At 46.0% G+C, this 24456-nt stretch overlaps 1 protein-coding gene across 4 annotated transcripts in view; it reads left to right on the top strand.

The window, feature by feature from the left end:
* Positions 1–24456, top strand: part of SV2B (synaptic vesicle glycoprotein 2B) — a 180333-nt gene that overhangs the window by 18634 nt on the left and 137243 nt on the right. The window contains exon 2 of one of the 4 annotated variants that reach the window (XM_032392089.1): positions 9046–9093. The exons of 2 other annotated variants lie outside the window; for them this stretch is intronic. The gene's annotated coding sequence lies outside the window, so the exon portion shown is untranslated. Of the gene's footprint in view, positions 1–6010; positions 6379–9045; positions 9094–24456 lie in introns of those variants that run through there. One more of the 4 variants, XM_032392087.1, reaches the window with a different exon arrangement.

Consider the following 24456-nt stretch of genomic DNA (forward strand, 5'->3'; position numbering starts at 1 on the left):
CCTTCTGCAGTGGAAGGTACTGCAGTGTTACATGGCTAAGAATGTGGGTTATGATTATACAGGTGAGAAGAATTGGGAATAATGATTTGATGTACCAGAGTAAGTTAACTTTGCAACAGGATGTTGAGTGGGACTTTTCTCTCATCCCCGAATGGTCACTCAGAGTGCAAGTCTGAAAATAAGAAGGCTTAGGCACTCTGTTTTTTAAACTGAGCCATGGGAGCACCTGGCTGGCTCCGTTGATGGAACATGTGACTCTTGATCTTGGTGTTGTGAGTTTGAGCCCCACGTTGGGTGTAGAGATTAAATAAATAAATAAGTAAATCTTTAAAAAAAATAAAGTTGGCCACAGATAACCGGGGTCCCTCATGACATTCTGGGAGGTATCAAAACTGGCCTTGGAGCCCTCAACCCTAAGCCCAGGGTCTATGTAAGTATAGAGATGGAAGAGGAAGGTAGAATCTTTGGAATCTTGGCCTATAGGAAGTTCTTGCTTGAAAGTGAAAGACTTTTAAGGGTTCCTGGGTGACGAAGTAGGTTAAGTGTCTGACTCTTGGGTTCGGCTCAGGTCGTGATCTCAGGGTCATGGGATTGAGCACTGCATCAGGCTCTGTGCTCAGTGGGAGTCTGTTTGGGGTTCTCTCCCTCTCCCTTTCCCTCTGCCCCTCCCACTCATGCACTCTTTTTCTCTCCCTAAGATAAATAAGCCTTAAAAAAAAAAAAAGTGAAAGACTTTTCACTCCACAAAATCAAGTGAAGGGAGTTTGAAAAACTCCCTTGTGGAGATAATATTTTGCCAGGAGGGTAGACAGGTACTCTGCAACCTGGCTGAGTGTGTGCTGACTTACAAGCCAGCCACATTCCAACCCCCGGGACTGTTAACAGACTGGAGCAGGCTGTGCAGAAGACTTTCTTTGAGGGCTTGATGTGTCAGCTGGTGCCTAGTTCTAGTCTGGAAATTTTGGCAAGCAGGAGGTTTCATGGAGTAGCCCATTCTAGAAGGGAAAGATGGATGGTAGCATAGTGCCAAGGAAAACATTTTCCAGTACATTCATTAAGGGCTCAGGAAGGTGCTGAAGTCTCCATGGGAGAGAGCATAAAGCTCAGGGGAGGAGCAGAAGCCCCAGGGCTGTCCAAGTAGTAGCTGAATCATGATGCTGAATCCTGTACCAGTGGCAAATCTACCTGAAGAAGTGGCCAGATGCAAGGACAACAGGTGGCTTTGAGGTGGGACCTGGCTGCCCCTCTCTGAGAGGCTTCTCAGTGCTGGTGGGGACTGAGGTGAGGCTGAACAATTTGCCCCAAGAAAACTGCACACACACGAGCCACTGGCATCAGAGGGGCCAGTGCAAACCAGAGTAATGCCAGGGAGGGACATCTCCCTACCATCATCATCATCATCATCACCATCACCATTGCTGCTGCTTTTATGCTTCACTCCCATTCTAGTTTGAATGAACAAAATTAGTTTACTTCCTTTCTCCTCTTCTGGCTCCTCTTTATAGCTCCTTCAGCTCAGTTTGGAGTCTTACAAATTTTATGCACTGGCTAATGAGCTCTCTCTGCATGGAGGCAGGGTCTGGGGGTGTGGGCACGCTGGCTGATCCGCTTGGGGTTCCTGGCTTTTACTCCTAATCTCCAGCTTCTCTCTGGCCGGCAGCAGATGGAATTCTCTGCAGGAGGCTCTGCCAAGTTGCTCCACTTTTGAGAATAAGGGAGGGTCCAAAATACATAAACAAAATCCTGGTAGAAAACCTATCTTTGCAAGGAGCAAAGGGTTGGCATTTCTGGGGGAACACGCTTTTCCCAACGGTAAGAGCTATCTTTTTAAAGATAAATCTTTTCCTCATTTGATCATCCTTTAGCATTCAGGGAGAGATTAGTGGCTAACGGGGATGAGGAAAGGTAATCTGTGTTGAAGGTTCTCTGTCATTTGAGGTGCAAGTACAAAGCTATGGCTAGCAATTCATTTGTTCTCATGCTTAGGTTTGGGCTGCTTGATGACCTGCCTGAATTAAGCAAGTGACAAATCCCATTTCTGACTCTGGTTTTTGTAAACTAATGTAATGTATGAAGTGTGACTTGTTTCAAGCCTGTATTTGCAAGGAAATTTGAGATTATCCAAATCTTTTGGTGAAATTAGTGAGTATTCAGCTTTGCCGTCCAATAAGTATATTATTTCCTTATACTTACTATTCTTTTTTTTCTGATCAGAGAACTGGTACTTGCTATTGAATAAGATTTGGAAAATAATAAGACTTAGACACTGTAAAGCTCTTTATTTGTGCTTCTAGTCGGCTAGCCGCAAAGTTTGTTCTAATTTACCCTACAACGGGCAATGTATGGGGACCCCCCCATGCATCCTTGCTTGAAGTATTATCTTTAAGAGAAAAAATCAAACATTGTCAATTTGCTAATTGAGAAAATACCTTATTTTACTTTTCATTTATTTGATTGCTAATGTGATTCAGCACTTTTACTAACTGACTAATTGTATTTCCTCTTCTAAGCACTGTCTTTCCATGCCCTATGCCAGTTCAGATTGAGTGTTGGTGTTTTCTGTATTTGTCAGTAAGAGCTCTGTGTATATTAAATCAGTGACAATTACTGTAAATGTTTTCCCAGTCTATTTACCTTTAACTTTGTATTTATGTCGTCTTCTTGCCATGTAGAAATCTAGTTTTATATGCTCATATTACCAGTATTTTCAGTTAAGATCTCTTTCATTTTATGCTTAGGAAGTCCTTTTTTACCCTGAAATCAGGAAAGTATTCATCTGTAAATTTTAACTATTTTTATTATTTTGATTTTCTATGTGATATAGTATCAATTGTTTGGACTTTATTATGACTTATGGTGTGAGGTAGGGATCTATCTTTATTTTAGTCCACTTACCCGTTGTTAATCAGTTCTTTCATACATACTTAGTGAATACTCCTCCTTTCCCCGGTGAATTGAAACGCCACCTTATATTTTGTTCCATTTGATCTCTCTGCTTCTGGTGCCCAAACTAATGTAATTATTTTAGCTTTATGTTATGTTTTAATACCTAGCAGTACAAGTCACTCTTCATTCTTTTAAAATGTTTCTTGGCTATTTTCACCCATTTATTCTTCCAGATGAATTGCTGAATCATGTTGCCAAGTTAAAAAATAATCCTGTTGGAATTTGGATAAAAATCCAATTTAATTTCATTACAAATTACATTTATATTTATGTAGTTACATTACAAACTAATTTGGTGAGAATTGACGGTCCAGACATGGTAAGATTATTTACTCTATGTTTATTTTCAGTCTCCTTATAAAGCTTTTCATTTTAAAACCATGATAATAAAGTAATAGAAACTAACCCTTTTGAGAATCTAGTATGTGTGAGGTTTTGGGTTCTTTAAATTCAGTAACTCATTTAATCCTCCCAACTTACCCAAGATGATTCAGATGGCAAACAGTAGAGCCATGGCACTCGCTCAGAGCTTTCTGATCCTGAAACCTGAGCTGTTAACCTCTACAATAGAATCCTTTCCTTAAGATTTCTGCAAATTGAAGTGGCAGAGAACTAGTCTATGAACAAACTAATTTTTGTTTTGTCACCTTAGGCAAGTTTTCATCTAGTGCTATGGTTTTCAATCCTGACTGTACATCAGAATCAGCTGAGGAGTTTTTTAAAAAAAAAAAAAAAATCAATTTCCTGACTGTCCTAACCGTCCTGAGACAGTTAGGAAAGCCCAAAACTATAGGAATGGGGCTGGGAAATTGACTTTTTAAAGTAAAGTGACCCCGATGTGCAGCCAAAGGTTGTTACCCGTGATAAAGTACGTCTTCAATTATTGTTTTGGTTTCTACCATTTTTATTTTACCGCTGGCGTCACCCATAATTATTGGTTAGAGTTTTGTTTCTTTGTCTTTCATGCCTATTATATTATCTCATAATTTGTACCTTTTTATATATATTTTTTTCCTTCTGAAGATAGACTCCATAGCCAGGCAAACCAAACAGGGCACTCCTTAGCTGGAAGGGAAGAGATAGGAGTTGGTGTAGAAATAGCAGCAAATGAGATCAGAACATCCACTCTCTTAAACCAGGTGGGTCCTCATCCTAATCAGGGCATTAGTTCCTCTTTGCCACTCCCTTGCCTTCCACACCCACCTCAAGAAAGTGTGTATTTTTATCAATAATATATTTTTAAAAAGATTTATTTATTTTAGAGAGAGAGAGAGAGAGAGAGAATAAGCAGGAGGAGAAGAGGGGGAAGGAGAGAGAATCTCAAGCAAACTCCATGCTGAATGCAGAGCCTGATGTGGGGCTCCATCTCACCACCTTAAGATCATGACCCGAGCCGAAACCAGGAGTCAGACACTTAACTGACTGCACCACCCAGGTGCCCTAATATCAATAATATTTTTAATACAATCTTGCCCATTGACTCCGGGAATCTTACTACAAAGACTGTATTCCCAATATGTGCTAAACAGTCCCCGTTTGGTAAACTTCCACTACGTCAAGCCCTATGAACCTGTTATCTCATTGACATATGTCCCATTAGGCCAGGGATACTGTGGATGCAGGTAAGATGTGCATAGAGCCTGGTTCAGAGTGGGTGTTTATCATTGGTGCCCTCCCTCTCCTCTATCAAGACTTAGGTGGTGATGCTCACAAATGGGGTCCCCAGACATTCTCTCTGGGGACTCAGTCAGGAAAGCTGGTATGCCTGGGGCTGTTTTTTTCTGTCTGAATCATCTTTAATCACTAAGCTTTCTCCTGCTGGGCTGACTCTGCCCCATCCTTACGCATCATGAGCCATTTGGACACCAGTCCCCTGCTTGTTCTCTGCCAGTATGCTTGCTGCAGAGCAGGCACTCCCCAGTTCTGGCTCCTTCTCCAGCCTTTCTGCTGCTTCTAGCTACTTGTTTCCTCTTTCCGTGATTTAACAAAACTTGATGTCCCGGTTAAGATATTTTACATCTGGGGCTTGTCTTCCCCAACCTTTCATCTGTTTTCAGTCCTACACTTTCCAAGGCATCTATTTAAATAAGAGCTCGAGGACGAGACAGTGTGGGTGGGCCATAAAACCATAGAGCCTGCATTTGCTTCTCGAGGAATCACCTCAAAAGTCAAGATCCATGCAGGGAACACTCATGGGCCCCTGTGTCTGCTGTGTTATTTGTGGGACAGAAATGGTGGTGGAAGGGATTTGCATTTGTTGAATGCCAGCTATTTGCCTACTATCGTCTGAAGAGTAGACCTCATTTACTCTGTGCAATAGATTCCTGCAAGGTAGGAAGTCTTCTTTCCACTTTTCAGGGAAGCTAAGTTACATACCCCACGTCCCATGGTTGGTGCATGGTAGAGTTGTGATCCAGGCCTTTGGACTCTTTGTACAGTGCTCTTTTCTCTCTACTGGGCCTATCTTCATGAAGGTCTCCAGAGACGAGCAGGGAGAGGTGATTTGGGAACAAGCTGGATGTATGGATAAGCTATCAGCAGGGGGGACAAACCTGAGCTCTGAGCACACTTGGTCTGTGTCCCCTGCATGTCTATAAGTTCCCCCTTCCCCTTTACCTGGAAATCACCTGGGACTGCGCGGAGGACTGTGGCCGCGAGACGTGCCCTGAAGAAGTGCATAGGGAAAGAGGAGGTGCCTTGTGTTGCTCTGAATGTCTCTCTATATTGAGAGACGTTTAGCTCTGGCAGTTTCAGAGAAGATGCTTAATATCCTTTAGGAAGCGATTCGTCCATGGAACCTTGTGCCCCTCCTTCTGGGCAGATCATCTTGGGGTAATGCCAAGGTGGGCAAACTGTTTTATTTCTCTGGCGCTGGTTTGCTTTTCTTTTCTCACCACATTCATTAGATTATCAAAATGTTATTAAGATTTAAATGAAATCTCCCTGCCTCATCTCTCCATCTGTTCTCCCTATTTATTCCCTCAGGGATGTCACGAATCTGTCATGTGCGATTTTACAGCTTCTCGTATCCGCAGTGCCCGTGGCGTACTCTCTGCAGGCTACGAGGCATGACTCTCTAAGCAGGACTCTGGGGGGGCGGGGGGCTGGGAAGCTAACGGCACCTCCCTCCTCAGGGACTGAGAACCGTCTCGTGGGTGCCAAGCCCGGCAGCTGGGTGCGGGTGGGAGCACATGTGCTCTTTTTGTACAAAACAGCTTTTCAGGCCCACAGAGAGATCAGGGGCTTCTGTGAAGTCACCCCCCAACTTTCTGCTGTCCAGAGATGTGGAAGTATTGGTTCTCGAGAGGGGAGTGGGTCGGTGGGCTCGGGGCTGCCCTGACCAAGGACCACCGACTCGGCGCCTTGAGCAGCGGACATTCACTTTCTCACATGGATCTGGAGGCTGGAGGCCTGACCCCAAGGTACCAGCAGGTTGGTGTCCTCTGAAACTTCTCTCCTTGGCTTGTAGATGCTGCCCTGATGATGCCTCTTCACACGGGTGTCCCTCTGCGGGGGCACATGGCTGGGGGCTCTGTGTGTGTCCTCATCTCTTCTTATGAGAACACCAGTCAGACTGGGTCAGAGGCCACCCTCGGGGCCTCATGGTAACTCTACACCTCTTTAAAGGCTTTATCTTTTTTTTTTTTTTTAAAGATTTTATTTATTTATTTGAGAGAGAAAGAATGAGACAGAGAGAGAGCATGAGAGGGGGAGGGTCAGAGGGAGAAGCAGACTTCCTGCTGAGCAGGGAGCCCGATGTGGGACTCGATCCCGGGACTCCAGGATCATGACCTGAGCCGAAGGCAGTCGCTTAACCAACTGAGCCACCCAGGCACCCTTATCTTTTTTTTTTTTTTAAGATTTTATTTATTTATTTGAGAGAGAGAGAGCATGAGCAGGGGGAGCTGCGGGAGCTGCAGAGGGAGAAGGAGGAGCAGGCTCCCCGCTGAGCAGGGAGCCCCATGTGGGGGTTCGGTCCCACGACCCTGAGATCGTGACCTGAGCCAAAGGCAGATGCTTACCTGACTTTGAGCCACCCAGGCGTCCCTAAGGCCCTATCTTGACACAGAGTCACATTCTGAGGTGCTGGGGGTTGGGACTTCAGCATATGCATTCGGAGGGGACAGTTGAGCCCCTCGCAGAGAGTGAATGAGTACGGATGTAAACACCTGAGTTCCTTCTCTATGCCAGGCATTGGACTCACAGCTTCCCCTCCTTTTCCTCATTTATTGAAAAGGGTCCTGCGGCTCACCCGACAGTGATCCTGGCTGGCCTTGTATAATCACCACTGTGCCGTCGGTACGAGGGATGAGGCTCCCCTCGAGAACTTGGAAATTTAGCACCCGGGCATGAAGAACAGAGTGGGAAAATGAGTCCCCTTGAGAAAAGGGCCCCCAGCGCCACTGTACTTGACACAGCTGGATTGTATATAGTAATAATGATAATAACAGATACTTGTTGAGTGCTTCCGGTATTCTAAGTGCTTTAAATGTATTACCGATTTAATTGTCATAGTACTAAAGAAAACATACACTTTGAAGAGGTGTTGGTAAGCCAAGTATGCAGAGAAAGAGGAGCTTCTCAGAAGGTGGTGTTGACAGGTGCCTTCCAAATACTGCCCAAGATAGAGGGCACTGTAGCCGAGAGACTCCGGTGGGAGGGTTCCCATGGCAAGGCTGCTTCTGTTGTGGGCACGAGTGCAACGGGCTCTGAGCTGGAGCTGGGAGCATGGTGACTCATCTGCCTTGCTCGCTCTGATTCTGTGTTCTTCAGCGTCCTTCCAGATAGCCTTCCTGTGCTGGTTCGCCTAATGGGAGGGGGGATTCTAGTCATGCCAAGCTGAGGAGACTGGCTAACAGGTAGATCTCTCCTTGCAGATAAATACTGTGGCATTCTGGTTGATATCTCAGTCTGGAATGCTTGGGTAATTCAAAGGGACTCATGTTGTAGGGTCGACGCAACCTGATTTAGAGTGGGAGCCGGATCTCGGGCTGGGATCATTTGTTTTCCATGGCTGATGTAGCAAATGACCACACACTCAGTGACTTAAAACGACACACATTTATGGTCTTAGGGTTCTGGAGATCGGAGGTTGAAATGGGGCTCACTGGGCTAACACGAAGGGGTCGGTGGGGCTGCATTCTTTCAGAGGCTCTAGGGGAGAGTCTGTCCCCTTGCCTTTTCCAGTTTCTTGGGGCCAAGCACATTCCTGGGCTTACGGCCCCTTCTTCCATGTTCAAAACCAGCAGCTTAGCATTTTCAAATTTCTCTCTGACTCTGACACCCCTGCCTTCCTCTGTTAGTTATGAGGATCCTTGGGATCCCACAGTGGGTCCACTCAGATAACCCAGGATCCATCTCAAGATCCTTAACTGAATCTCATCTGCAAGTCCCTTTTGCCACATAGAATAACATCTGCCCGGGTTCCAGGGATTAGGCCATGGAGAGCTTTGGAGGGGCATTACTTGGCCTACCACCATTATCCTTACTGAGGTAATGCATACCCTTTGGGAAAACTCTTGGATGATGGTCAGCTGGTAACCCTAGTTCCCCTGCATGCTCTCATTGTTGAAGTTGTCATCCCTTCCTGGTGAGGCACAGAGGAGGGCGTTGGTACCCCACATGAACATCGAGGAAACTGAGGTTCATGCAAGCTGCATAGTTTTGTGGGACTGGAACCTATTCTGTTGAGCAGCACTATCCTTTTCATTACACCATGATCCCTTTCCAATCCAGATTTAACAGATAGGGATGTTGAGATTTATTTCCGTGGAGACAAATAGGTGGAGAACCACGAGAAGGAATACAGTTTCCCAGCCAGGTGGTGGGAATGTAGAAATAAGGCATACAAGTGTAGCTCTTCCCACGGTGTGCCAGAGATTGTTCTGTCGGCTTCAAAAGCCAACATTCCTCAGTGGCTGGTGCCCCTCTGCATTTGGCTTTCTCATAAAACTAGATCAACAAATCGGTTACAATTCACCTCGAAAAGGAAGCATGGAAGTCTTATTTCAAATTCATCCATCCATCCATCCATCCAGTCATAAATTCATTCATGCATTCATTCATAAATTCATTCATTCATTCTTTTATCACCCACAGAGGGCATTTCCTGTGGTGAGTGCTGTGGGGAATACAGAGACGTCCAAGGTATGGCTTTTGTTCTAAAGGAGTTTACAGTTGAACAGTTCAGCTTGGTCATCTCTCTTGTACGCCACACAGCACAGGTGTTGGAATTGCAAGACTTGGACCCAAATCCTAGCTCCATCCATCCCTAGTGTGTGATGCTGGGCCAGTTGCTTAACCTCTGTGAGTTTGCCACATGTTTTCCTTCTATACGTTGGGATAATGACTGTAGCTACTTTGGGGGGGGGGTCCTTTCGAGGACTGAATGAACGTCAAGTGTTCAGCTCTGAGCTGGGCTTGTGGCAGATGCTCGTGAGACAATCTCTACCCTTCCTTTCCCTCGGTGCTTAGCTTTACCTTCAGAGAAAAGAGCAAAGTGTGGATGAGCGTGGTGGGGAGTGTGAGAGGTGGATTTAAGCATTCTGGGATATAATTAATTAATGGGCAGAGGCCACCTGGAAACAGATCCTTTTTGTGGCCATTCTAGAATGAGCTCATTATGCCGTGCCCCCTGTTTGAGGCTCAGGAAGGCATTCTGTTCTCCAAACCCACACTCAAAGCAGTGTCCAGCCAGTTTTTCTTGCATCCTCTGGCAGAAAGCCTCAGTAGGGGCTTAGAAAGCGGATTGTCCACACCTGTCCTGATTTGGGGAAAGAAAAGCTCTTTCTATGGAACAAATAGCCTCTTGGATGAGAAAGAAAAATACTCCAGAGACGTAACAGACACGGAGTGGGCCCAGAGACAGCCCAGAGGGGGTTGGGGTACATAGGGAGCTGAGGTGCTGGTGAGGAGGTGGGGTGGGTGGAGGGGAAGGAGGAGCTGTATGTTCTGCTGGGCTCTGGCATGATGCCTTTATGGGTGGAATTCAAGTTTTAACCGCTGCGTATTGGGGGTGTAGAAATAGTCCCAGGGGTTCACCAGGATTTCTGTGTTAGCTCTGCCAAGCTAAACAGATTCAGGAGTAGTTCTTTGAGCTTTTCTTTCCTTTTTACATTTTACATTTTACACACCGTGGCATGTGTTTTGTGGACTCTAAAGAGACTTGGGAAGAGGTTGTGAATAATGACACTTGGGGCTCTGCACAGAAAAACATCCCCCAGGCATTTGTGTGGAGGATGGGAAAGGAGTACACCCATGAGCACTCTTCTCTTTCTCAGGTTCATCCCAAGGGCTCAAACCAAACTTGAGATAGTGCGGGAACTGCAGCTCCACCCTCCGGGGACACATCCCGTGTCCTGCGTGGTGTCTCACAGAAGTTGTCAGTCCCTCCCGGGAGCCGTGTTCACCCCGCCCACGGCCAGCCAGCCTCAGAGGCTGTTCTCCGAGGAAGTGGGATGGGAGAGCGGGAGGAGGTGTCAGAATGCAAAAGCTGTTCTACTCTTTCCTTGAAAATGAACTTTGCAGCTTGTAAGCAATGATTTTTCTGCATGTATCAGAACAAGTGAGTGGACCAGATAGCGACTCAGGGTCTGGAAGTCCCCAACCCCCCACCACCTGGTTGAATATGAGATCCCTATGTTGTCATATGCAGGCTGTAGGCAGGGGTAAAATCATCACAGCGGCAGTGGGCCACGTCACAAATATCAAACATGTCCTGAGTTAGATACAGAACACGTACAGAAATGAGTCTGTTGGGGGGAGCTGCCCTCAAAGTAATTAGAGTCTCATTGGCAAAATGAATATGCAACTGACCATCACATCAAGTAGAATAAAATGAAGGCTGCAGCAAAGGGATAAGCAAAGTGCTGGGTATGCTAAAGAAGGAGAAGTCAATGGCCCGGGGTTGAATCTGGGGAGGCACTAGGGCATTGTGGCTGAGCCAAGCAAGAAGGCAAAGCCAGCAAAGGTGTCATATGTTTGGGAAAAGCCCAGAGCTGGAACGAGGTCTGGGTGCACAGATGTGTCTGCAAAGGTGGCTGGAACCCAAGTGGAAAGTAACATGGGTGCATCTAGCACGATGAGCCTTGTGCAGGTGACAGCTGCCCAGGAGGGCCTTAAGGACTGTGCCAGGAATTTGCTAGGCAGTAGGGAGCCCTGCCTTCTTTGGAGGGCATTTTTTTTTTTCCTAGTCCAATCTGGTCTGTGGTTGGAGGCAGTATGACTGTGGATTTTGGTCTCTTCCCTGGTTAGACTCTGAGCCCTGCTGCTTACTAACTGTGTGCCCACCAATATGATTTTCCTCAGCCTCTGCTACATCTTCTGCCAAATGGAGGCAGGAATAGTACCCACGGAGGGGGCTTGAGAGAGTTCAGTGTGCCAAACTGTTAGAGCACGTTGCTCAGTGACCGGTACTTGGCATGGCTCAGCAAGGGAGGAGTGCATGTTAATAGGAGATGACTCTCCATAGTGGGGAGCCGATGGCTCGGGGAAGATGGGGGCTGCCGTCCTGGGGCCATGTGGGCAATTGTCTTGTGTGCAGGTTGGGGATGCCCCTGCCTACACCAGGACAGTGGTAGGGAAGGGAAAGGAGATGCTGAAGATGACTCACGACGTTGAGATTAGATGGCTGGCACTTGGCGGGTGTGGGAAGTGGGGCTGAGGTTCCCAGGTCTGGGCATCTTGGAGGGAGGGTGGAAGAGTGTTGGATTGCCACTTCAGGTGCTGGGGGACATCTGCGTGGGCAGGTGCATGAGCTAATTGCAAATTCAGGGGTGAGGCCAAGGTCGCGTTATGTGGTGACAGGGTAGAAGTGGCAGCAATCTTCCAGGGAGACAGGTAGAGGCAGAAGAGAGATGTGTGGTGCATAGAACCATAGGAAACATTTCCATTTAAGCTGGAGGTGGAGGATGAGGAACAGAGAGTGGGAGAGAGAAGCATTCAGGGAGGAAGGAGAGCCAGGAGAGCAGGGTGCATGGATCCCAATGCAAGAGAGGGCTGACCAGGAAGGGGGCACAGGAGGAGGGGGCCCTGGAGGAGGTGCCTGCATGGTCATCAGGGCATCCAGGTGAGCCCGGAGGACGTGCTTCCGGAGCATGGGTGAGAACAAGACCAGGAATGAAGACAGGAGGGTGGGGGGCAGGACACAGGCCAGTGAATCAGGATAGAAATCAAACGTGAGCTGGAGAAAGTGCAAATGGAATTTATTGAATAGTGTGAGTGACCGAGAATAGCAAAGTGTCTGGGAGACTTGGAAAGGAGAGAAGAATGACTCTCATTGTTGCTTGGGGTAGGGGCTTATGTTAGCAAAGGGTCTATGGTACGCTTTGCTCCAGGAATCCAGGGTAGGGTCCAATCAAGCACAAATGTCGGGTGAACAAGAGGTGTTATTCCGTAAGTTACTAAAAGTTCTGGTGTGGATGCCCATGTCAGCTGAGGGTTATTCGAAGTTAATGTCCTAGAACATGTTTGGGATCTGGCTCTTCTTGGGTATTATCAGGGGTTTAGGGCCTCAGACAAAACTCTGCGAATGATTAATTTTCTGGCTTCCCCCTGGAGATGGGAACTTTAAGCTTCTTTGGCTTATTCAGAAATGGAGCCTGGCAGAAACACAGCAGACACGGAGCCTTCCTAAAATGGAGCCCCTTCAGCTTCCCTGTCTCAAAAGGAAGGACAGGATGCAGATCGGGATGGTGGGAAAGGGAGCTGAGAGAAATGTTTTCAGATGGTGTGATATTTGGGCATTTTTACAGGGTGAAAAAGGGAGAGTGTGAGGAGACGGAGCTTAGAGATGCAGAGGGAGGAGGTGGGGGATGGAGCCAAGTCCAGGAACAAATGGGGGGAAGCTGAGCTGAGCCCAGGGTGGAGGTGAGCTTTATAAATGGGCAGTGGTGCTGAGGAGGAGGCATGGCGAGGGGGAGAATGGGATGGATGGAGGCAGGAGGCACTGTGAGTGAAGGCGACAGTATTCACTGACCTGGGGGTGTGTTCAAGAAGTAAGAATGGTGGTTTAGGTTTAGGGAGTGGGGTGGAATTCTTGAGGAAGGTTTGGAACAGCCCCCAAGGGAATAAGACGAGGCACTTACTAGGGGCTCTCCACCACTGACAAGCAGGACAGGAGCTCAGGTGATTTGAGCATCTGCCTTAGAGGTTGAGCAGATGAGTACATGTATGTGTGTGTGGATATATATACGTGTATTTTGTTTGTTTTTTGTTTTGCTGTTGTTGGTTTTCTTTTACACTGTTTGGCAGCATAAACAATGGGAAAAAGAGAATGGGTTTCTGCTGGAAACTCTGCCTGTCTGTGGTGCCTCCCGGAACTAGCAGCATTTCACATACGGTCAGTGCATAATGAGGACCGGGACACTAAAGACCACTGGGATCTGTTATGTGCCACAGCGTGGGAGACCTCTCCCATAACCCCTATTGGCTCAGTTAACACTATAAAACCCCCGTGAGGGGGGTGCCTGGGTGGCTAGGTTGGTTGAGCGTTGACTCTTGGTTTTGGCTCAGGTCATGATCTCAGGGTTGTGGGATCGAGCCCTGCATCAGCCTCCACCCTCAGCATGGAGTCTGCTTGAGAGTCTCTCTCTCTCTGCCCCTTCTCCTGCACACACACACACACACACACTCTCTCTCTCTCAAATAAATAAATCTTAAAAAAAAACCCCAAACTCCGTGAGGAAGGCTATGCTTTTATTCACATTTTGCAGTTGGAGAAACTGAGGGCTGGAAAAATTAAGGGACTTGAGTACGGTCATATACAGAGTACGTGGTGAAGGTGGAAACGGGCATCTGAGACCACGTAAGAAGCCGGCATTTTCTCTGACGTCCTGCGCCCGCGGTGCAGACTTGGTTTTAGAGCTACCTGGACGTGAAGGAGCAGCATTTGTTGTTGGGCCAGATGCGCCCGTGAACACAGGGCTCTGACTGTAGAGGAGAAACCAACCCCACTGACCCATTGAGAACCACCGCCCTCCCATTGCACGGCTCTCAGGCAATGTGTGTGGGAACTTTTCCTTCCCTCTCTCTCTCTCTCTCTCTCTTTTTCTTTTTTGGAGACTGCTCAAATGCACAGGAATTGACAAATTCTAATGATAGTCTATTTTGGGGTGAGTGTTAAATTATTCAGATGCAGGCACAAATAGAACGTCTCTAGCAGCCTCAACTTCCCGCTCGAACCTGCAGATGTCAGTTAGGGGAGCTGGGCGAGGGTCTGCAGATGACACCCCAGGTGGGTAGGCAGGAGGTAGGGCTTGTGTCCACTGTCCAGGAGCCTACAACTCCAAACCCTCCCTGTTTCCAGTCCCAGACTGTGGTGTCCCTGGGCAGGACTGGTGCTGCGGTGACCAGACCCTGGCTGGAGCTTCTTTGGGTGCACGTAGATGTGACTCCCAGGTATGCCATCCACCAGATGTTCGCACAGCTGCAGCCTGCTTTTGTGGTGGCCACAAAATGTGGTTTTGCTTTCCTCTGAGCTCCCAAAGGAGCTTTGTGCAGGATCTTTCCAAAAGGGAGGCGGGCTGTGATTTCGGAATATGGGAGTCCTCTCATAACTCTCCACTTTTCTTACTACCGCTCAGCCTCCTCTCCTCCAGGAACTTCTTTGCATCCTCTGAGGAGGGTGTTGCTGCACGAGGCTATTCAGGGTTGCTCTGATCCCAGCCCTCCTTATGGAAATACCTGGAGGGATGGACAGTCCAACAGTGTAGCTGTGATGTAGGCTGATTACTTATTATCCAAACCAGGACACTTACCAGAGTGAAAAGGGGATGCTCTTTCATATGGCTCCAGAACACCAGGCACCATCAGGCAACTGTCTGGAGCCATTTGGCAAGATGGCCACTCTGGAACGAACACAGGCTTGGAATGAACCGTATGCTTAACTTCAAGGAAGCTCAGTTTTCTCATCTGTTAAACTGAAGCCTACTTCTCATGATCACATGGGAGTAATACAGTTCATACACCAGGCACAATTCCTAGCACATAAGTGTTCAATATATATTAGCATTTTCTTCTTTGTAATTTAAAAAATACAGAGACTCAGGGCACCTGGGTGGCTCAGTTGATTAAGCATCTGATTTTTGGTTTCAGTTCAGGTCATGATCTCAGGGTCGTGAGATTGAGCCCGGGGTAGGGCTCTGTGCTCAGCATGGAGTATGTTTCAGATTCTTTCTTTCTCCCTCTCCATTTGCCCCTCTCCTTGCTTGCCTGCACGTGCTCTCTTTCTCTCTTCAATCAATCAATCACTCAATATTAAAAAAGAACACAGACCCAATAAAAAAAAAAGCGGCGGCAACAAAAACCATCCACACCAAGATCATGTGTAGGTTTCTGGCAGGTGGGATTGAACTCCACCTGCTTTCAGCCCCTCTCCCACACCCGACACTCTTGCTGACCCAGATGGGGTGTTGCTCTTTCCTTCAGCCCTTTCTTCTTCTCCCCAGATGTCTCTGGTCTCCTTATAGTGGTATTTCTCAACTTTTTTTTTTTTTTCATTATTAGCCCCCAGGAAGCTTTTTAGACATCCCTCCCAATTGCCAACCCTTCCCTCCCCACCATGAAATTTTAATAACACAGATGCACCATGTATCTGTTTATGTATTGTGGCCCTTTGAGGAGCCACCAACAATTGTGATACCTAAGGTCCCCCTCCCCTCGCAGAACCAAGTTTTGCTCCCTCCAAGAAGTGATTTTCACACCCTTGGGGCTGAGGTCACCCCCTTTGAGAATTCCTGGCATAGAGCATGGTCAACGTCTATCTTCTCACTCCACGTTAGATCCTCCTGTGCTGGAGTGAGGTGCTCCTGGGTCAGAGCCCACGTGGTGGGGATGCGGGAGAGCCATGAAAACCAGGAAGAGCTAGCTTCTGTTGAGCAAGTGCCTCAAGGCACTTTATCACTAACTCTCACAGCAACCCTGCAAGGCAGTTTTTTTTTTTCATGGATGAGAAAGCTCAAGCTCAGAGAGGGAAAGTCACCCATAGCTGAAGTGACAAGTGACAGAGAGTTTAAGACTGTGTCTGTCAGATAGGAAAATTGAAACCACTAGGCCACACTGCCTCTTCCTGAAGGCCAAGGAGAAGGTGATGGTAGAAGAAACCAGCCTTAGCTGAGCTCCTACTATATGTCTGGGGGTCTCGTAGCTGCTTATCTCTGTGAAGTGGGTGTCCCAGTTTTAGAGATGAAAAATGGGTTCAGAGGGATTAGTTTGTTAAAGCTCACATGGCCAGCATTCATGAAGGCTGGGTTATGACCTAGGTCTGCTTGCTCCTAGAACCCCTTTCTCTGACCATTATGAGAGAGGAAGTGCTCTGAGCCTCTACCTTGCAGGAGGGTGATAGAACCCCCATAATTGTAGCTTCCTCCCACTGCCAGTATTTTATGTGTTTCAACTCCCCTTTCCCAACACGCACACTCAATTTTTGGGGGGCACAGACAGGAAGAGAAATATACACTATCCTGTTTTGAAAACTTTGTAAATATCACTACAATCCACAAACTATGAGGCTCTGAGAATCCCAGATTAAATCACTGGTCTCTGATATGGCAAAGAGTGACCTGTGCTCTTGGGGAATAATATAGCAGGATGGCATTCGGGCAGTCATAGGCGGATGGTGTGGCTTGGGTACAAACGTCAGATCCGGAGGAAGAGAATGGCCCTACCTGAGCAGGGTGCTGGGAGGTTCAATGCAGGGTGAATGCAGCTGACAACTCCAGAACATAAGGAATCAGTTTCTGGGGGCGTTCCTCTCTAGGGCCCTTTGGGATGTCTTTGGGGGAGAGAACCTTAATCTATATGTGCTGTTTCCAGCCAGTGGAACAGCTATGAGAGGGCCCAGTCCCCTTGAGTGTTTTGCCCCAGGCAGAGAACCATGCAGTAGAATAAGAGATCGTGGAGGCAGCATCCCCAAGCCCCTTACGTCTTTCATTTCATCATTGGCCTGATTTGCTGAGCCCCAACCTGACAGCCAGGCAGGACCCACCCAGGCTTCCATACCCTTGAGCAAGAGCTCAGGCTCCATTAGACAGGCTGATTTTCTAGTCATCATGTCTGTCTCTCCAGGAGCAGCAATGGCTGCCTCCTTCCCCAGGGAAGGAGGGGGCGGTGATAGCCAGGGTTGGCTGGCTCTCCTGCTGTGCTGACAGGCATCTGGAGGCTGGCTCCCGGGGATCCAGAGCTGACGGTGATGAAACACAGGGAGGCAGCTTTGGCTAGAGAAGCAAGATGCATCTGAGGGGGCTGCTCGTTCCTGCCCTCCTGGACACAGGCTACTTCACCTGACTAGTGTTATGGCAGATTAAGAAAGAAATATCTGGTCCTAAATGAAAAATTAGATCCTGTGCAGAAGACAGTCTGCAGGCAAATCAAAAGTGCCTGTGTCTGATCTGTGGGGAATGGAAGTCCCAACTCATAAACCAGCTGTTGGGATGACTTGGGGAAAATCAGGCCACTGGCAAGCCTCCGTTCTCCAGCTATAAGATGAGAGGGGTGGGTCGGATAACCTCCACACACCATTTATTTTTTTTCCTGGTTCTATACATTTTTTTTTAAAAGATTTTATTTATTTATTTATTTGACACAGAGAGAGAAAGAGAGAGAGCACAAGCAGGGGGAGGGGCAGAGGGAGAAGCAGCCGCCCTGCTGAGCAAGGAGCCTGATGTGGAACTTGATCCCAGGACTCTGGGATCATGACCTGAGTGGAAGGCAGGTGCTTAACTGATTGAGCCACTGATGTGTCCTGGTTCTATACATTTTTAAAATGGTTTTATTAAAAACTTGAATATGCTATTGGGACACCCCTCTAGACTCTAATTATTAGGCACCCCAACTAATGAGTGGTTAAGCCATGCTCATATCAGAATCCAGCAACTGAAGACGAGAGTGGCATCACAGCATTTACTTAAAGCTATGAGTTGTTTTCTAACTTATTATTAGGTTTACTATAGATAAAGAGGCAGCAAATAACTAGTGAGTAGCTATATGCCAGGCATGAGATGGTGAACACATTACATGTGCATTTACCTTGAGATTCAGAAATCTTACTTCTAAGATTTAATTACAGAAGTACAGCAATGGAAATACAAAAAATATGTACCCAATGTTATTAATTGTAGTTAAGAACATCAGTTGACCTAAACACATCAAATAGGCTTTATTCTGAGTACCATAAGTTCATAATGGTGCTCAGAATAAAACATCTCGTTGGTCACTTTGGAGGATGCTAGGGTACCAGCTTATTATTTTGAAAACTGGTAGATAAGGGGAAAGAATCAGATGTCTACTTTGCTTTTCCTTTACAAACTGTATCTCAGGACAAGCAAAGAGGAGATATGGGGGAAGTTTCTCTTTATATAAGCATTCCAGCTAATAATTGAAGAAATAACTTTATAATTAGGATTTTGGAATCCTGAGTTGCGGGGTCTAAGCAATGATCACTGGTGTCTATGAGCATCATGGGAAGAAAGACAGCAAGATTTTATGTGCCCTTGATAGAAGTACCACAACACTGCCCTTGAAGTACCCTCGACACACTCCCACTCCTCTCAAAGCTAACCTGAATATAAATAAGAATAGCTGTCCAATAGAAGTTTCTGTGATGATAGAAAAATTCTGTCTGCGCAGTCCAACATAGTAGCTACTAGCCATATGAGGGTATTGAGAACTTGAAATAAGACTAGTGTGACTGAGGTACTGAATTATTAAAATTTATTGAATTTTAATTATTTTAAATTTAAATAGCTATGTGTGACTAAACACTGCTACATTGGCAGCCTGGCTCTAGACTTACCTATGAACTATGGGAGACACAGGGGACAGAAGAACATGTCAAATGACACCATAGGAATGCAAACAGCCGAACACACTCTATAGGAAATTTTATAGGACAAACTATCTGGTCTCATCAACAGATAAGATAAGAGATAGTGAGGGGGAATGTATAAGTTACTAAAGACAAGTGATATCAACCAATTATAAAGGTATGGGGCTTATCTGAATCATTATTTGAACAAATGCTCCAGAAATATTATGAGATGATATTACAAAGGTATTACTGTTTTAGGTGTTATAATGCTATACTGATTATTTTTAAAAGGAGTCCTATTTTTTTAAAGGAGTCCTATTTTTAAAGAGATACTACTGATATATTTATGGATGAAATCATGTGATATTTGGGGCTTAATTTAAAATAATCTGGTGTGTGTAAAAGGCAAAACTGTGTGGGGTGTAGATGAAACAAGATTGGAATGAGTTGGTAATTGTTGAAGTTGGTTGGTGGGTATATAGGAGTTCATCATATCACTCTCTTTAGGTTGGAAGGTATTTAAAAATTTTCACAATAAAATGTAAAAAACAAAAAGAAGTAAAGGAAACTTCCCAGGATACTCTCTCCAATGTCCAAATAACACCAGCCATAATAGCAACAAGAGCCTCACCCTTGAGCTGAAATCAGAGCTGGAAGCCAGGGGCAGAGGATGTATGAAGGGTGGTACCCCAAGGGGAAGGCAGGGTCCCCTGAGGGAAAACACCACTATCAACACTGCAATAAGGAAAGTAAGTCTAGGGCCAGGGTCAGCGTTGTGGGACAGGAACTAAGACTTCTCCAGCAAGCTGCAACCCCAGCTAAAGGGATCCCAGATCTATAGCATCCTTGGCTCTCAGAGAAAGCAAAAGCAAATTCTCTTTGTAGGACGGCATCCTCCATTTTGGCATGTGGGATTCCCATGGATTAAGATCAAGCAAATATGAACAAAGATTAGGGTGTATATAGCACCTGTCATCTAAACCGGGGCACTTTTGAAGATGAGGGGGTGTGACAAAATAGCTAGCACGTATAAATTACTGCAAAAGGCATAAACCCAGATTGTTCTGGAGAAATGGAGGCTTATGGCCCCCTGGCAAACAGGAGGGAGGAGGACAAAGTCTCTTCTGTTCCTGGAGTTTGGTGGCAGTGAGAACTTGCGTCTCACCCCAGATCATTTGGAAGTTGAGCTCATGCTCTGGATCAGTGGTTCTCACTCAGTGTGTGGTCCCAGGACCAGTAGCATTAGAATCACCTGGGAACTTGTTAGAAATGCAAATTCTTGGGCCCTACCCTAGACCTAATAAATCAGGTGGTGGGGCCCAACCAGCTGTTTTGGAACAACTCCTCCACGTAATTCTGATGCACCAAGTTTGAAAACCACTGGTCTAGGTGAACATCTTAAAACTGATGTCCATCAGCTATTATTATGTCAGCTAGACATTCCATGAACGTCACCATGCCAAAGATATTTTTCTTAAAAGTAATAGCATATAGGAAAAAAGTTAACATTTTCCCAACAATAAACATTTTAATGGCACTAGGTAATTCTATAAATAATGTGTAATAAAAGTCACTTGGCAATTATCCATTAAGAAGGATTTAAAAATAATAAAACTGCCTTTTAGCATTTTATGCAAATATTTTCTATCCCAAAGGCATGGTGATTATCCCAGAGAAGGACAAAATATCACCTTCTCTAAGGAAGTTTAATTATATATATGCCTCTCCTGTGCGCCATTTCGTGGATCCTTCCTCCAAGGACTTCCAGCTTTTGGCTGGAACTATCTTTAATGAGCATTAGCTCATTTAGGTCTGGTTTCACTTACCCTGGGATCTGGGCAGCAACTATTCCTGTCTCTACTCTTTGATCTACTCCAACAAAAATTGGAGAATATGGCTGATGTTTAGTTTCTCTTTCCCCACTGGGCTTCCGGAACTAACCGGACTGGGTTTGGGGCATGTAGCAGATATTTTTGCGGCTTAAACCACCCTCTTCTGCTAAGGGCATGCTTGTGCTTGTCCTGAACAGGGTTTTGGCATGCCTCAGTGGCTGTTTATCACCTCTGTATTAAGCATAATAGGATGGGCCCCTCATTAATTACAGTCTTGCTGGGAGTTAATAAACAGATGGAGAGAGAGAAATCTCCCTGCTTTCTTATGGCCACAGGCACCAAACAGAAACCCATAGAGCCTCAGATGAACATATGTTAATGCTACAATTCCCCACACTTCCCCCCAACTTCTCTTAAAAATAGAGCAGTTATTGTGATGGAATCTAGAAGCACTAGCAGCACCAGAGGGGTAAGGACTATACCCAAAGACTGGCCTAGAATCACAGCATTTCTTAAACCCCGCTTCTGGAACTGGCCACATTATTTGGGGACCTTTCAAAATATACAGTCTCTTTTGCACCCCATCTCAAAAGAATTTCCATTAGCTAATTTGAGACCTGAGAAACTCCACTTTTGGAAGGTTAGGGGATTCCGACGTACGGCTTGAGTTTGGAACTGCTGATGTGGAGTCAGAGCTGGTCTGGCGAGGGCTGGAAGTTTTCTCAGGTCCTTTGCTGGTGTCATCTATGGTCTTTCGCGGAGTAGGGACACGCTCTTCTCCGGGAAGGCTTGACGTTTTCAGGGGCATCTCTGCAGTTTGCTACTCCAACCTAGTCCCAATCCAGTGAAGGGTGAGTCCATCAGGGTGGCCTGGTCAGAAGCACAGAGAGGCCCCAGCACAGACAAGCGAACCCTGGCTCTGCTACTCACCATTTGGGGCAAATTAGCACGTTTCTGTGAGCCTCACTTTGCTTATCTGAACAACGGTAAGACTAATATTTACTTGGAGGGCTCTTGTGGGGATTAAATGAGAGAATATAAGTAAAATACTTAGCCAACAGCCTGGCATATCGTGGATACTCGATAAATGGTTGTTTGTTTGTTTTTTCCCCCTTGAAGGTTCTAGCCTGTAGAGCTTCCACAGAGTGTTTTGTTTGTTTGTTTTTCTGGACGGAGCTCACATTTTGGTAACACTTTTCTGCTAAGGGAGATGATAGAAAGTTTCATTCTGAGAGTGAATGCTGTACCTGGAAGAACATGGGTTTAAAAGACTGACACTTTCTGATGGAAATTGGCAGTAAAGAACATAGGGTCCCCCCAGTGTCGGTGCCAGGCTCCCGAGCAGCTGGTGGAGTAGCACCGAAGGAGTAGAGATATAAGAGAGCAGGTGGCTTTTGCAGGAATCTTAACTCAGCCCAGGTTTTAGCACGAAACACCCTGACTCTTCAGAGCTGGGTATGGTTGGCTTGCACTGTGGAAAAGCCCCAAATTTCTTGCAGGTCTTGGGAGCTCTTATGCCGAGGTCAACTTTGACTTCTTTCCTCTGCTGACTTCTGTCCTTTCCTCTGGCTCATGCATCAACTTTCCTTGGTTGCCACAAAAACTCTTTGCACGTGTAGCACGTTTTCCTTAAATTTGGAAAAATGGGCGTGAGTTTATATCATAGCAGGGCAACAGCTTAAATAGTAAGCCTCCCTGTTATAAGACCCCTCTTCCTTGTTGTCCCCCAATCTCACTGTTCTGCCAAACCCCTCCTTCTCTTCTCTTTTGTGTTCAGCTCATCCAGTTCATTTCAAAAGCAGAATAATTTCACTACCTCTTTTGCTACGTTTTCTCTTGCGAACTCATGCTCCCAGGGTTTCTGCTGCCCCAACAGGCACTGCAAGATATTTTCCTGAGCAAAGAGAATAATTCCCTGGAAGGAATTGTGAAGCTGGCTCTGAAAATGATAATTTCTTTCTTATCCCCCATCCAAACCTAAATATTTAAGCGAGAAGATGCTGAACAAATATAGGCATGATCGTGTGGGTGGTGGAGGTAGTATTAGTAATGGAAAGAGAGACTGGATCCAAGAGATACTTGGAAATAAGATCCCACAACAAATTGAGCATAAGAAGAAAAACAAAAGGAAGGGGAAGGAAGGAACCAATATTTACCGAACGTCAGTATCTATCTCATGTCATCCCCAAACACCCCTAATTTGACTGATTACACACCTAGGTTTGGGGGACTGTTGGAACAGGTTGCCACGAAAGTCTCCTGTATCTTCAGATTCTAAGACTCCTGTCCTTTGTTAAGAGAGGGAGAGTCACTGTCTTCCCTCTCTTGGATTCTTTAAAGCACAATCTTCTGTTCATGTGGGCAGTGAGAACTGGTCAAACATTATTTCTGTTTCTTTTGTGGGGAAGATATGATACTGAGCTGCCTTTTAAATATCTGGGCTGCACATTCTCTTTGTGATGGAAAATGTTGTTTTCTCTGGTGGTACTTGCCAGTGATGCCGGCAGACCACACACACTTTACTTTGAAGACGCTGGATCCTGTTTATACACCTGCAGGAATTAGCTAGAGAGATCAAAATGAGGTTCTTAGTTGGTATCACGTTTATTTTAAAAAACAGAAGGGTAAACACAGGGCTGAGGTAGTCTGAGCAATGTAGCATGCTTACATACACTTTTCCTTGGCATGCTTGGAGCAGAAAAAGAAAAGGTCTCAGGAGAGTCAGTGGTAAATGTATACTTTCTGGGTCTTGGAGAAGACACTGCTCTATATCTCTCCAGTTCTTGAGTTGAAGCTTTCATGGATTTTTAAAAAGCATTGGCTCATTCTTCCCCAAATAGATGGATGTTAGTAATAAATAATGAAAAAATATTGAATGCTAGGAAAATGACATGCAATTTTCCCTTCCTCTTTGATATAAGCCCTTCTGAATAATTGATGCACACATCTTTTCTGGTGGCGAAGGGCCCTTCCTTAAAGGGAGGTATTACGTGGATGAAGCTGAGAAAGACTTTCTGAGTCTGTAGCCAGCTCCAAGGGCTTGGAGGCATTGGCCACGAAAGCTTTCCCTTCTCAACAGAGCATTATCTCTCAGGTGAAGACAGTGTAGAGAGGTGATGCCTTCCTCCACTTTCCTCGCTTTATTCTGTGATGCTGAGTCTTCTTTGGCAGCCGGCCTGTTCCTCATTTTTTTTTTAACCTAGGAAGGCTCTATAATTAACTGGAGCCTATTTCTGCTGTGTTAATTAATGTGTGCATACAGGAGGTTGCTGTTTTCCCTTAAGGTGTGATGAATATAACTGGTTTTCACGGAAGTCACCTCGAGCTTTAGCAGATGTAGCAGCTGCCTTTGGGAAACATTCACATTGGACAGCAAGACACAACCAGTTCTGCTTGATAAAGTCTACTAGGGTCTAGGGTATAAAGGGTGGTCCTCAGACTCCTCTAGCCTCTCTGTAGGCATTTGAGGATGATGCACGGGGTGGAAGAAACCTGTCCACTGGAGTCAGACAGACCTGAATCCGAGTCTTAACGCCATGCCACAGTGACTGTGCGGTCTTTGGTACGTCACTTAACCAACTGGAGTCCTGTTTGATCATTCTATAGGTGGGGCACCGAACATCACCTTTTTCAGGCAATTAATTCAGGCAGTATTTGGAAAGCTTCTAAGACATGTAACTCAACTCATGAGTCAAAAGCCGGTCATGACTGTTTGTCCTATCACACTGCCGGCTCTTTGGGAACACACTCTGTGTCCCATTGGATTTTTGTCTCCACTGCTTACTAAGGGTAGGAACTCATTTTCGAAAGCATGAAAGATGAATTGGCCTCACTTGGTTAGTAACGTTCACAACAGTGCAGTGGCTAGTGCTG

This window comes from Phoca vitulina, unplaced genomic scaffold, assembly GCF_004348235.1.
Source record: "Phoca vitulina isolate PV1807 unplaced genomic scaffold, GSC_HSeal_1.0 scaffold65, whole genome shotgun sequence".
Lineage (NCBI taxonomy): Eukaryota > Metazoa > Chordata > Mammalia > Carnivora > Phocidae > Phoca > Phoca vitulina.